The 14,861-nt window shown below is 34.8% G+C and overlaps 1 pseudogene; it reads right to left on the bottom strand.

The window, feature by feature from the left end:
* Positions 1 to 1,649: 1,649 nt before the first annotated feature.
* Positions 1,650 to 3,895, bottom strand: LOC149262521 (rhamnogalacturonan I rhamnosyltransferase 1-like; annotated as a pseudogene).
* Between the last annotated feature and the right edge of the window lie 10,966 nt (positions 3,896 to 14,861).

The following is a 14,861-nucleotide window of genomic DNA, read 5'->3' as shown; positions in this document are numbered from 1 at the left end:
AAGAACATTTTCATCAGGTCGCAAAGGCATAACTCATTTTTGAAAATTTCTTATTTTTTAAGGTTGGTTGGGTAAAATGCCTGAAGGACCACATTAGAGGAGCACTCCACCCTGTGCACATGGATCACTACTTTAATGCACCTCTTTTGGAGCCTGGAGGTGGCCACATTTTGAGGTAGTTGTAGCTTGCACTTGAGATCATTTTTATGAGGAGTTGGTTAACATGAAGAAGAATACCCAAGCTTTAAGGGATATAAGGCCGTTGTCATATTCTCCAAGGTCAAAGAGTCAATAAGAGGTAAAGTACTCCATCCCTGAGGGATACAAGGGTAATTTAATATTAATATATGATTTGAGTTTTTTAAGGAATTCCCTAGATATAAGTATGACTATAACCTTTTTTAGTTGTTAGCACAAATCTCAAGAAGTTATGCCTTTGGAATGCCATAAAAAAATTCAAATAATGTTTCACAATTCTGCAATGCCATCTAAAATGGCAAGTGACATTTCAAGGCAAAATGGGCATGTCTTAATCTGGTTTAACTATGTTTTGACGAGGAAATTGACCATAGGAACTAGCCCAAGTGCTTTAAATTGGAATCGACATAAATTTTGACACTAATTTCACATTGAATAAACTTCTAAAAAACCCTTACACCTTGTCTTTATTGTAAATAAAATTTACCACTTATTATTTCCTCACACTTTCTTCAAGACTATTTGATCAAAGATATCTCCTACACACACAAGAAGCACTTCTTTTGTGTGTGAAGCATTGTGATTTTGTTTTTTAGTCACAACTAGAAGATAACTGTGAGAAACAACATTGTTCCACACTTCATTTCTTCACATTTTCTTCAACAACTTTTAGGCAAAAGTGTTTTCTATAGCAATAACAAGAATGCTATGGCCATTTTGGTAGCATGGATATTATTGGAGGCTACATTTAAATTTTCTTACTCAATTATCCTTTCTTCTTGTGATATTTTATATTTATAGATAAACAGACATATATTGTTTCCCTATTTCATTTTTTTTTCTTTTTACTTTTTTGATGGGGGATGAGGTAGGGATCATGTTTCCAGTAGGTACCCCTCTCCCAATACCATGCAAATTCGCTTCCAAGGATTTTTGATATGGAGACTCAAAGGCTTTCTAAGAGAGCCCTCAATCAATCTCCAAGGCATTTGTCATACTTCAGAAAATAATTCCAACTCAGAGCAACTTTTTAAATTAAAATTGAGGCCCTTCAGGATTGACTAGAAATGTGTTTCTAAGAGGTTTATTTAAGGATTTCACAACTAGTGATATTTATTATAAAATATTAATATAACAATAATTATCAAATGTTGATGCATCACTTGGATAACATGATTAACACATCCAAAGCGCTTCCACAATTTATATTGAACCGAAGCTCAATCAATAAAGTATCCAACAAAAACAAGAAATAAAAAGGCAACATATAATAAATAATGTAGACAACTGACTGGAAAATTACTAATAATAATTGTGACCCAATTCCTGAGGCTTCTTAATGCTATTTACAAAGGTATGTTCTAAGAGAACTAAATTTGTCACCACTACAACTCGTACCACCAGGTAACCACTATATCCTGTCTGCCAGATATATGCAAAACAATATAATATTACCTGCAATTCCCTTCCATAACTTTTGTCGTGTTGTCATCATATGTAGGAATAAACACATCGTAGGCCAAAGACACCATGTAATCCAGTGCAGCCATTTCAGGAGAATGATTTTGGAATGGCTTTAAATCCATAGGACTAATAAGAGCCTCCTTCCTCACCTGCGGATTTTTTTTGATCAGCATGAATGCATGACATAAGAAAATCCAACTTCAAAGGAAAATGAGTTGAAGTGAGTGAATTTGTCAACTTACAATATTTGGATAAGTTGAATAGAGAGCATGCATCTTCTTTCTCCCCCATAGATTTCTTCAGCAACAATATATATATATATATATATATATATATATATATATATATATATATATATATATATATATATCTGAATATTTCTATCAAAACCAAAAGCTTTCAATACTAATGGAGTCTCCTCTGGTGTTACAGGACACAGTCCGTCCTTCCTCTTCATTTAAGAAATTATGACCTCCTTCCACCAAGGGTAGGCATTCTTGTGAAAGAAATACAACAAGATAATAGGATCAACATTGTTAACAATAAATATTTTGACTTGACCAAGAAAATATTATGATTTCCAAACATGTAATATACCTCAGTTTGGTGAGTTCCTCAACTTATTCATCGGTACAACGAAGAGTGCAACTAGAAAAAACCAATATATCCATTTCATAACAAAGATGAAGAGCCACAAAAGGACCATGTTGTTGCAATATTTAAAAAAAAATGACCCAATTCATCAATTTTTGAAGTGAAAAGCATAGTGTTGTAATTCACATGACAACATATCTTTTAAACCTCAAGTGGAAGGCTATCATAACTTTTAAACCTCAAGAGGTAGGCTATTATTTTCCAGATGTTCATATACCTTATTCAAATCCAAAACTTTGTGCTTTCTTATAAGGGGAAGGATTTGTATCATGGTAGGAAAATTTGTTAGTATCCTTCTGTGCAAAGCCCAAAGTATTAAATGAGAGTCTTTGATACTAAAGCTGATGTAGGTAATAGGACATGTTTGGCCAGCTCATAGGAGGCATGGTGAAGATTGCCCCATCTTATGCCTTTGCCTTCAACTTTGAAGGAAGCTTCTTTACTATCTGAAACTTGCCTATGAGAGATGTGATAAAGTGATCCACATCAAAAATGTCTTCAAATTCACTATTCACATAGAATTAAAGATTAATTTTTGCAAAGGGAAATATGAAGGGTAAACTGCCCCCACAAGTAATTAATGCCATGCAATACCCAATACTGAAATGAACCAATAGAACATACTGAAGATCTATTAACAGATAGGAAGAATATTGAAGTTAAACACTTGGGATCTGCCCAAAGTGAAGCCTTGTCCAGCTTCGGGACAACCACATTCACATTGAGATAATTGTAACCATGTCACATATCTAACATGAGAAAAATATTGACCAAAATGAAGCCTTGTTCAAATTTGAGACAACCATAGTCACATTGAGATAATTGTAAGCATGTCACATATCTAACATGAGAAAAATATTGACCTTGATCAAATGATAATATATCACAAAACTGTCACAAAAGAAAATTTAGCAAACACGGTGACAACATGAAGTAAATAATTACAGAGTTTGGAGAACCATAATCAAGGCCCTAGCTAAAGGAAAATTGTGCATAATTATAAAATGTGGAGATAAACCAGCTTACATATTGCAGCTCACATCTCCCATTTTGCGCTCTAAATTTCGATAAAATTTGCTCCAAGAAGACATTGATAGCCTTTCTTCTAGGTCTGGTGGTTTCCCTATTGATAACATCCATTGGATTCTCCTCAAGTTAGCTTACCCACAGAGGATTTGTTGTACCAACCTCATATTCCTTGAGTTATCTTCTTCTGTTAATTATGTTTGAAAGTCAATTAATATATCACAGTAGATGGCTTCGGGCTTGCTGGTACTACTATGTTTTATTGGCTTCCATTAATGTTGAAGATAACTATGTTGTGGTGAGGGAATATGAATATACATCAACAAAAAGTGTCATGTTGCTGGACTAATGGACAATTCCTTGTGTCATGTTCCTTACATGTATATTCTTGAAGACAAGATACAAAATCAGATAGTTTATTGGTGTAGGACTATGTGTTTCTAGGTTTGTTCTCATTGTATTTTCAGATGTGCATGTCTCTGATAGACAAAAGGGGATCAAACCTATTCTGATTTAGGCCTCCATTGCAAGAGACCATTAGGTATCCATTACTTTTATATTGTCCTACCAGCAATTTACATACTCAATCATTCAGTATAATATTCAATATTTTCTCAAATAGATACCAAAAGAAGGGCTATGACAGTGCCAAGGCTAGCATTTGGTCTTGCGGGGTCATACTATTCATTCTCCTGTTAGGTTTTTTTCCATTCCATGATGCAAATTTGATGGCCTTGTATAAGAAGATCCATAAGGGGGACTTCAAATTCTTACCCTGGTTTTCCTCCTACATCCGACAACTCATTCTCTAGTTCCTGGATCCCAACCCTGAGATGAGGATAACCCTCACCAAGCTAATGGAGGTCCCCTGGTTTTGGTAAGGCTTTGAACCCTTGCAGCTCAACTTCGATGTCCATATCAGCCTCCTTAATGATGTCAATTTGGCATTATTTATTCTGAAGCTGACATGCTTCAACGCGTTCGACATTATCGCTTTGTCCCCTGCATTTGACCTCTCAGGGTTATTCAAGGAAAAAACCCTAAAGCAGGAATTATGGCTCACATCAATTGAACCATCCTAGAGAATAATATCAACGCTTTGAGGAGATTGCCAAAATACTGAGATTCAGAGTCAAGAAATCTAAGGATTGCAAGATGGAGTTACAGAGACCTGAGCAGGGGCTGAAGGGGAATTTGTTGATCGATGGCAAGATTTTCGATGTAACACCCTCGTTCTTTGTGGTGGAGCTTCGCAAGATCAATATCAGGGGAGATACGAAATTAGGCGCTGAACAAATCGATGTTTTGTGGGGCGAGCTATTGAAGAGATCCTCCTCCATCCACTGTATCGAAATTGAACCCTCAAACCCTACCTGTGCACGAATAACCATTGAATTTTCTATGAAAACGTAGAACACATCTATGTGAAAAGGAACAAATCTACAACTAAGGGATCAGAGTTCAATCGATTTGAAGAACAGAAATCGATCTAGATATCCTAAGATTGATTCAGTGTGACCTCCTGTTTCTATATATTCCAGGGAAGATCGGAGATCGATATTGCAGTGAAAAATTATTGTTCTGGCCTTTTTTTTTGGTGGGAATTAGATCATGGTAAAATATGTTTAACAACACGCCCAATTTTGAGAAAAATGTGTTAAATTATGGGATGGATAGATATATATTTAGGCGCTCAATTTTGAGCAATCTGTTTTAAATTTATTTTAAGATTTTTGACATTTCTTTTCATTTAGACATTTCTTTTTTTTTTAAATGGTGTGTAAAATAATAACTTTCATTCATTGTGAATTGTCACAAAAGTATGCATGTTGATCATTTTTAAGGTCGAAATCTTCTTAGAGATTAAATATTTTGGGTGTAAGAGTGAGATACTTACACAATGAGTTTTCACATCTTGGATAAGATCTTTGTTTCATTTTATATAATAGAATTTTATGATGGGCACACTATGGTGTTAGTAGTGTTTGGTAGCTTACAACAACATATTTTTCATTTCTTTTCATAGCATAGTTTTTTTCATCTACACATTGAGTAAGGTTTGATTTATATGCTCGTGCACATCATTGTAACCTTGCTCATCATATCATTTCTAGTAGTGCTCACAAGTTTAGTGATAAACTGTCTAATAGCAATTTCACATACATAGCTCCATCACTAAATTGAGAAGAAAGTGGGGAAAATATCCATCTAAGATGGGAGGATCTAAGGTGACACATTAGGCCATGATTGCCAAGGAGCATCATCACTAGTAGTTCACCTCCCATGAAGGATCCCTTTCTAGATCTTAAATTCTAGTTTGTTAGTTAGTTGCATATTTTTTTGTTTCTTCTAGCCTTTAATTTGTATGCACGCCAAATTTAAGGACTGACTCTTCAATTGATGATCTCTTTGTAAAACTATAAAAAATGCACTGTGAGATGAATAAGAACCAAAATTTTTTCTTTGGATTCATTTATGATTTACTTTCTCTATTATTTGGGTATTTTTTTGCATTTCTTTGTGGATGTTTGAGATAAATGTGATTAAACCTCATCACACTTATTCTTCTACTTGAAAATTTTCTAGGTTTTGACAACATACCAATAAAATGATGAGTGACATACCTAGACCCTTAGTCTAAGGCATGTTACCATAAATCCAACTCTAATACCATTTTAAAAGAAATTAATGTATGTTGTTTGACATATAGGCTCATGTGACTGTCCATGATTTTAAAATTAAACAATATAGATGAATTAATCATGCACAACAACATTTAAACATACATAACATAAATTTAACATAACATTCAAGCATAACATTTACATATTAAATAATAAAGTGATTGAAATATTTATCCTTATAAATGTTTTACACAACGAGCTACAAATGTCAAATATTCCATCCAACCATAGTTATTTTTGGACTAATTCTCTCTACAATAGGCAACCCCTAATCTAGGGCTATTATTCCACAAAGGTGAGCATGCTCCTATGGATGTCTATAGTCAACACTAAGATACCAATACCTAGTAAATTAACAGTGATGCGATCCCTACAATAATTCCTACTGGCCAACTCTCTTTCCCATCATTTTTCACAATTTAAGGATGATATTTATTTCTATGTATCATAGTCCCTTAGAAAATATCCATCCCCTCTAGGGCTCTAACATAGAATGGTAAGGAATCTATTAGTCATCGGGTTTAGGAAATCTAGCTACTAGTGGAGCACTTACAACGTCAACCTTTACACAAGAACTTGAGTGATTTCTAAATGAGAACCCCTCACAAACATTCAAAGCTAGTTCTTATCATAAATATCAACACTAGAGATTAATTTTCAACACAAATTGTATTTTCTCCTCTTATAGCACCAAAACTCTATTTTTTTTTTGTCCTCTTTCTTTTCGAAAGTTAGCTATCTCCTCTACTCAAATTCCTTTTCTTATGCATGTTCTGACTTGGACGATTCAAAAGATAATTTTACTCATCACATGTTCTCACATCTATGTGAGATGACTCTCTCACCCACCTTTTACATGCATTTAATAAAACCACTCCCCTCATGAGTGTAGTTAGCCCATGCTTCAATAACTAATTGATATGACTCTTCTACCAACCTCAAAAATGCATTCAATGACTGCTTTTAATAAGTCAAAAGGGGATTATATGGTAATGACATTTAATTTATGCTAATAACATGGGATTTTAGGCATGTGCAATTTACTCTTGGACCCATTTTTATCCCCCTCCTTTATGGAATGATAGGTCCTCCATGAATATGTTCTTGTCCATTTTATAACCAGTGATGTATTTTATATTATTATTTTCAATATAAAAGTTTACATGTAATTTTTTGTTTGATATTGTGTCCATGACTTTTGGGACTAGCATGTAATATAAGAAACCATAACCTAGGGAATCTAAGCCATCAAAATCACTTGATGATCACACTAGGCCTAGACCACACCAACACTTAACATGTAGCGATATTTTACTACATCTTAGCACTCTATAATTTTACAATTTAGTAGCTCCTATAGAAATTCCAAATTCCCAACTCTCACTCCCCTCAACCTACATAATCCAAGGAAGAGTACTCCCTTCTCTCCATCACAATCCTTTAGGCTTTCCCACTTTCCTTTGTGGTCTCAACCACTAGTTGAATATTAAAATATCAAAGCTATGAAATTTAGTAATCCTAGCTATAAAAAATGGAGTCTTTAGTCATTTATGCACAAATGCACGTTCATATTTCCTCAAAATATGCAAAATCTATGGGTAGTCCTCCAACATAGCCTCTTCATTCTCCCATGTGGTATCTTCAGGATTGCAGTAGGTCCATTGTACCTTTACCAAGATAGGATTTGTACAGGATCACTTCAAATTTTGAGTCAAAGATGCATATTGGCTCCACCCAAAAGTCTTGTTTGTCCTCCACCTAGACCATAGTCTAATCAATCACAAGGTTAGGATTAGGCACATACTTTTTCAATACAGATACATGAAACACTTTTATCAATATTCATGGATGCAAGTAATGCAAGAATGTATATAACCAACATTACCTTATCTAGGATTTCAAATGGCCCACAATATTGTGCTACCGATTCTGGGTAGCTTCCCAATTTTAGTGAGCTCTTTTAAGCATTCACTTTGAAAAACACAAGCCCAACTAGTATAAATTATCTATGCATTTTTCCTTTGTTTGCGCAACTTTCTACCTATCTTATATTGTATCCTTTATATTTTTACATATCTTTAACATATGTTCTTACATCTCTTTTATAATATATATCCCAACAATCACTTTGTTTTCTAGGTTATCCCAACTCAAAATATAACTTCACAATTTATTTTTTATATAAATTTCCACAATATTGGATTCTTTATCAATCAACTTAATTTAAATAATATGTGTTTGTTTCGTAAGCTTTTCCATCAATACCATGATGGAATCATCTCACCTTGTTATCCTTGGTAGCTTGGTGATGAAATTTATGGTAACAATTTCTCATTTGCATTTAGGAATGGACAAGGGATATATAAATCATGTTGGATGCCTATGTTTAGCCTTTACCTTCTAACATTACATGCATTTGGCTATGTAATCAACCACTTCTTTTTTCATATTAAGTAAAAAATATTGGATTCCTATGGCTACAATAGTTTTCTGGTACCCTAGTGTCCAACATATGGTGCATCACATAGTTCTCTTATCACTAAATTTCTCAATTGTTGAGAATTAGGATCATAAAATTGTGTTCCTTTGCAAGAGGTTTCGATCCTCTTCTAGCATGTAGTCTTTATATTTTTGGTGTGAATTACCTTGTTGTAAGCCTTCTTTAATTTATAAATAGTGTTAGTTTGATCATAATCTTCCAAAATTATTCTTTTTAAGTCTATGTTGTATATGATAATAGCTATAGCATCATGCATTACACGCACCCTCTTAATGTTGAGTGTGTTAGCCTCTTTATTCACGTTTCCCTTAATGTTGTTGATGTCAAAGTCAAATTCACTAGGGAATTACAACCATCTAATTTGTCTATGTGAGTATTTCAAACCGCTATGGTCTATTTTAAACTCAAAATTTCATCCCATAAGATAATGTCTTCACATTGTCAATGCATGGATAATAGTTGTAAGCTCCAAGTCATGGGTAGCATAATTTCCTTCATGTACTTTGATTTTATTCAATTAATATGACATGCCTATATTGCATAAATGGTCCACCAATTCATTCTTTACATGCATTTATGCACACTAAAAATATCCTCATTTGGATATGAATTCTTTAGAAAAGGTGCATCGGTTAATAAATATTTCAAATATTGAAAATTATTTTCACAATTTGTAGTCCATTTAGTTGTTACTCATTTATGTTGCAATGAAATAATTGAATGCACAATCTTATAGAAACCTTGAATACATATCATGTGGTAATTAGGTAAACCCATAAAGAGTATCACCTTTGAAATATTATTTGATGATGGCCAACCTTTGATGGATTAATTCATCTTCCCTACGTCCATTGTTATGCCCTCCTCTAAGACATTTTGAACTAAATCATGGATTTTCCTTCGATAGAAAGTGCACTTGATCAACTTGGCATACAATTATTTCTCTTGCAACACGTATAGCACCATCCTCAAATGTAACGCATGCTCCTCTTTGTCTTAGAGTGTATAATAATATCACACAAGAAGGCAATAACAAATTAGTCTATATAAACGTTAAACACTCTACTCATCAAACATATAAAACCAGAAACTGCACAACATGTTTTAAAGTAAATGTTGTAAGGAGGTAGCATAGGAAATAATAGCATAGAAGAAAGAAAAAAAAATGTAATTTTGTTTCTTTACTAGCATTTATTTTCTATCAAATGTTATGTTTCAGGGAGATTTCAACTAGGACAATATTCTAGAATATGTTCAAAATGAAGGTAATGTGAAACATCTTAACTCTAAAGGATTTATGAAAATGCTCTTCATTAAAATTCATGAAATATTACAAGTAAATGATTTAAATCAAACATTTCATAGAAAAAGTAATCACATATCACCTTTTATTCAAAATGCAATGGGTAAAAGCTTTCGTTAGAAGGGATTCAAGATAATGTATGTGCATTTTGAGTAATTTTTATGTTAGATGTAATGAATAGAACATTTTAGTCATTTTGAGTCATTTTTATGTACTTAATATTGCAGATGGATTTAGAGACCCTCTTAAATGGGTCTCTAAATTTTAACAGTGGAGATGGACACAAAGACACCTTTGTCTCTAAATTTAACACTGCAGATGGATTCAAAAAAGGGGATATCTGAATCCATTCATAGCGCTAAAATTTAGAGACAAAATCGTATTCATAATTTTAACATTGTAGATGGATTCAGAGAACCCTTTGTCTCTAAATTTTAACAATGTATATGAATTCAAAGACCCATGTAGTGAAATGTAACACTTAAATATCAATTGCAATTTTCCATTTTCAAAGTGACATAATTAAGAATTACTAACATAAATGAGTAATTAATATACTTGTTGTACTTGTTATTTGGTCATATTTTTATTCTTGGACTATAGTAATAATTTAAGCTAATCATTATTAGTTTTATCACTTATTATCTAGTCATATATTTTAGTCTTGGACTAAATTACTCATTTAAGTTAGTCACTTTTAGTTTGGTCACTTATTATTTATTCATATATTTTATCCCTACACTAAATTAGTCATTTAAGTTAGTCATTTTTAGTTCAGTCACTTAAATTGCTCAACTTTAGTAGCAATTCACTTGAAACAATCATGGTGACTAATGTTTTTAGTCACCTAGTCACTAATTTCATCATTTTCCACTCGTGATCATTCATGATGAGTGTGTGCAAGAATCAAAAGAAAAACCGATGGTGAAGGATGACTCCCTTAAATCCACGCCTCACTTACTCTGTCCTAACACCCCTTGTGATTCCGCCACTGTTGATGTCTCTTGTGAAAACTTATTTCTGGATGTTTCTAGTCCGATCATTCACAGGACACATCCAATGTCATTCTGTCATTACATTTCGGGGAGGACACATCTTCTTCTGAAAATCTGTCCAATCTATCATCTATCACTTCTAAAAACACAAAGAGTGAACATCCTTGCTTCTCATCTACCCCTCCACACAATTCATCAAATCATGAGGATGCCAATGAACATCTTGGATTTTCTAATCTTGGTTGTCGTGATCTCTCTACTTCTTCATCTGATCACGATGTTGATTCAATCGTTATGAATCCATCTAAGCCACTGGTCTACGACGATTTATCTGTCAACAAAGTTGAAACCCTATAGACTTTCGAGGCACTTCAGGCTGAGTTGATGGTTATGTCAAGCCCTCACTATCTTGAGGTTGGTTTCATTTATGATCAAGAAATCGTTGAAACATACAAGGTTCATTGTCACTCACTGCTTTGCATTCAAGATTAATCCAACACTCAGATTTCACTTCCTCCACTTGAACTACATGATCCCATCACTCATGCATTGGAGGAATCTTACATGGAAAGCACACTTGCACAATGTAAGTGGTTTACATTTCTCACGTTTGCTTGCATGTCACAGTAAAGAGAATGCATACACTCAACATCAGCATCCAATGTAGCACAACACCATGGCAAGTCCACAGAGTGCATGTCATGCACTTTCACTCATTTTTATTCTGTGGATGCTTGTAAGCTCGGAGTGCGTACATCTTCATTGTTATTTCTTTCATAATTGCTGATTTGCACAATTGCAATGTTTGTAAATCATGCCTTCACCTGCATGGGTCAACCAATGCACCGATGGCTACATTGGAAATATCACTTCACGTGAGATGACCCATGCACTGCTAGCTTAGGAGTAGGATTAGTGTTTTCTTTTGAGTTGTTTCCTTGCATGCATGTTTTCTTCTCTCTTTGTGTGTTGTTTTCTTTCTTTTTCTGTTTTCTTACTCACTTTTCATACGCATTTGCTTCTGCTTCTTGTTTTTCATTTCATTTTCTTTGCCTTGCTTACTATATTTGTTCTTATTTGGTTTGTTTTGCTTACTATTTTTGTTTCCAAAAATAAGTGTCGTTAACTGCTACGTTCTGGCTTTTGAGTAGAGTATGTGGCTGATATTTGAAGAAACTTATGACACTGCAACACTTGGCCAGTCTTGTGTCTGTCTTCTCTATGCTTGGTTATAAGCTTCGGCCGATGAAGTCTTGAGAGAAAATACGAGTTATCTGCAAGGGAATTTTTTATCCAACCATGAGACTATGTCCACACTGGGAAGCCCCATGCCTGTACTCAGCCTCTTGTTCTGTGTGTTCAAGGTCATCCAAACTAGTAGAAATGGAGAAGGGGAAAACCTAAACGAGCAAACCTATGTCAGAGGTATTACACGATCCTCTAAAGGAACAACCTCTTCTGCTCTCAAGAAGTCGGGATCCCTCTTCCACCCCACAAATAAGTGCCTATGAACAATCCCCTTGAAAAAATACAAAGGCGAAAGAAGAGAAAAGCTTCCTGTGTAGAGAGGTGAAGCATGCAACTCCACTGGGGTACTGACCAGGCTAGTTGGTAGTGGAATAATGCGTGTGTTCCTATGTGACTCTGTCAGGGTATTTTCCAAGCCTGCTGGCAGTGGAGAAACACCAAAGATGAAAACTTATACTCTGAAAATCTTCAACTCGTGAGCTAAACTACCCTTCCCGAATTCAAAACACTGTGACCAAGCTCAACTTTTGATTGTGTTTGACTGAGTTGGTGAAAGGTGAACCATTTATGTCGATAAGCTAAGTGGGGAAGTTGGAGTAACCCAAAAACAATTCAATACTTCCTAAAAGACCAGGGCCATGTGTGTGGAGTACTAAAAAGGTATGTTTTTGATGATCATTTTAGTGGCTTTTCAGTAGAACTTGTAAACCTTTTTGCATCATGAACTTGGAAAACAATAAAGAATTATAACAAAACATGGGAATATTAATATGCAAGACTTAACCGCTAATAATTTTCATTCTCTCATGCAGGGAGGGGTGAAAATGAGGAGTTACTATTCAAAAGAAAACGACAAGGACAAGGTAACGTTGTCCCTTTGACGGGAGACCGAGTGCAAACAAGGCTAAGTAGATCAAAGCAAATTGGCCCTGAAAAGGAGGAGAAGACACCAACTCGGTGGAGGAGAAAAGAGACGATTAAGAATTAATGGTTTAGCGAATCCCTTAGGATCCTTGATCCTGAGGGATCACTGTTTTATCTATCTTGTTACTTAGACATCTCTGTCGTCACCCTTATATAAAGGGACAACACTGTTAGCTTTAGGAGGATTATGTTTTATGCAATTTTTGTTAAGATCAAAATATTGATCATCGAGTCTCGATAAGAACTGGTTCATTGTACTTTTGTTTCATGCATTAATACAAACTTGGTGATTATTTTATCTCTGCGTCTGGATTAACCTAAAGCGGTGTACCCTTGGAGGCTAGGGGCCCGGCCCCGGAGGACACTTGCTTCTGTATTACTACGATTTGATTTCTGCGTGATTTTCTTATCGTCATTATTTGGTAATCTGATATGCCTTATAAGTTTACATCACATGCTCTGTTAAGATTAATTCATTAATATTTTTACAGACAGAACTGTTGTATTGACTTTGCATTATATTACTGTTCCTTTCAGAGTTGATTGAATATTATTAGTCTTGCCTGGATATTGTTACTATTTTGTTACAGAGCTTTTGTGCTATACATTCATGTTACAGAATTCATCTGAAAGTTGTGTTCTTTACGATTGTTGGATTCAGAAGTATTGTTGTTCTATTTTGAAATGCAGTCGTATTCCTTTTAATTAAGATTGATGCTAGATCAGATTAATATTCAAGCGTGTTGTGTGCGTATATTATTTCCAAGCGCTACTCCATAACTTATCAGTAATTAGTGTTGTTCCATTAATGTGTGCTGCTTGATCTGCCTTAAGAGTGAAAGATTGATGTTTGATTACGATGAGTGCATTTGAGTTAGTAGATTAAGTTTGATTACTGCTCGTGAGACTTAGTTGTTTAACTGCTGTTCCATTTCAGAGTTGCTATTCCATTTCAGAATTGCTGTTCCATTCAAGATTTGTTGTTCGATTTCTTATTTGTTGTTCCATTTTTCTATCTGTCATTCCATTTACTCGCATTTGTTGTTTTGGTGTGAGAGACAATCTACGGCTGTAGTGAGCCTCGTCATTTGCTGTCTAGCTCCCAGACCCGTGGCCTGTTCTCTAATTTCTTTTCCATTAGTTTCCAAAGGGATGGGTTATCGCTGGCGAACCCTTGACTGATGAGTTGCCTAGTTTTCTGAGTGTGCGATTTATTCTTTTGAAGTAACTTAGTTATAGACAAGCATCCGTTTACTCTTGTATTTTTAAACGCTGTACTACTAGCATTACTCTGACAAATGATAGCCTCAGACTGAGACACTCTTTGAAATAACAAAACAATCTCGGATTGACATAATAATGTGAGGTAATTAGAGGTGAAAGAGACCCTTTTTATAACTCTACATTTTGGCATCGTTGTTGGGGAAAGAGTGTAGCCATTTGTCTTTTTTTTAGAGTAGTGTATGAACCTGCTAGGGAAGAGTTGGATCTTAAAAACGGAAGGTAAGAATCTGCGTGCGGAGCATGTAAAAGCCCTGCTCCACTGTCCGCTTTCCTAACAGATTTGTTGTTGCTTTGTTTGAATAGAATTTAGTAGTTCATTTGAGTGCATGACTAAGCAGAAAAAAACCAGAAAAAAATATCAAACCTCCACCCAAGCCTGAAAAAGCTAAGGGGTCGGTGACCCTTGGCCGAACGACCTTCATAGACGAAATCTATAAGAAAACAGAATCTCAGCCATCAGTAGGCCCCAGGAAAATCATTTCTAAATAGCCTACTAGTTCCCTTCAGGCCACAGGATCACCATCTGTAGCCTTTGCTGAGGTGCATAGTCAAACTGAAGAGCAGGACTTTCAAGAAATTAA

The sequence above is a fragment of the Pinus tabuliformis genome, chromosome 6 (genome assembly GCF_031772625.1).
Source record: "Pinus tabuliformis cultivar Carrire ecotype Pingquan chromosome 6, CPIR1, whole genome shotgun sequence".
NCBI lineage: Eukaryota > Viridiplantae > Streptophyta > Pinopsida > Pinales > Pinaceae > Pinus > Pinus tabuliformis.
Note: the sequence above shows the minus strand (reverse complement) of the source record. Positions and strands in the feature narration are given on the sequence as shown.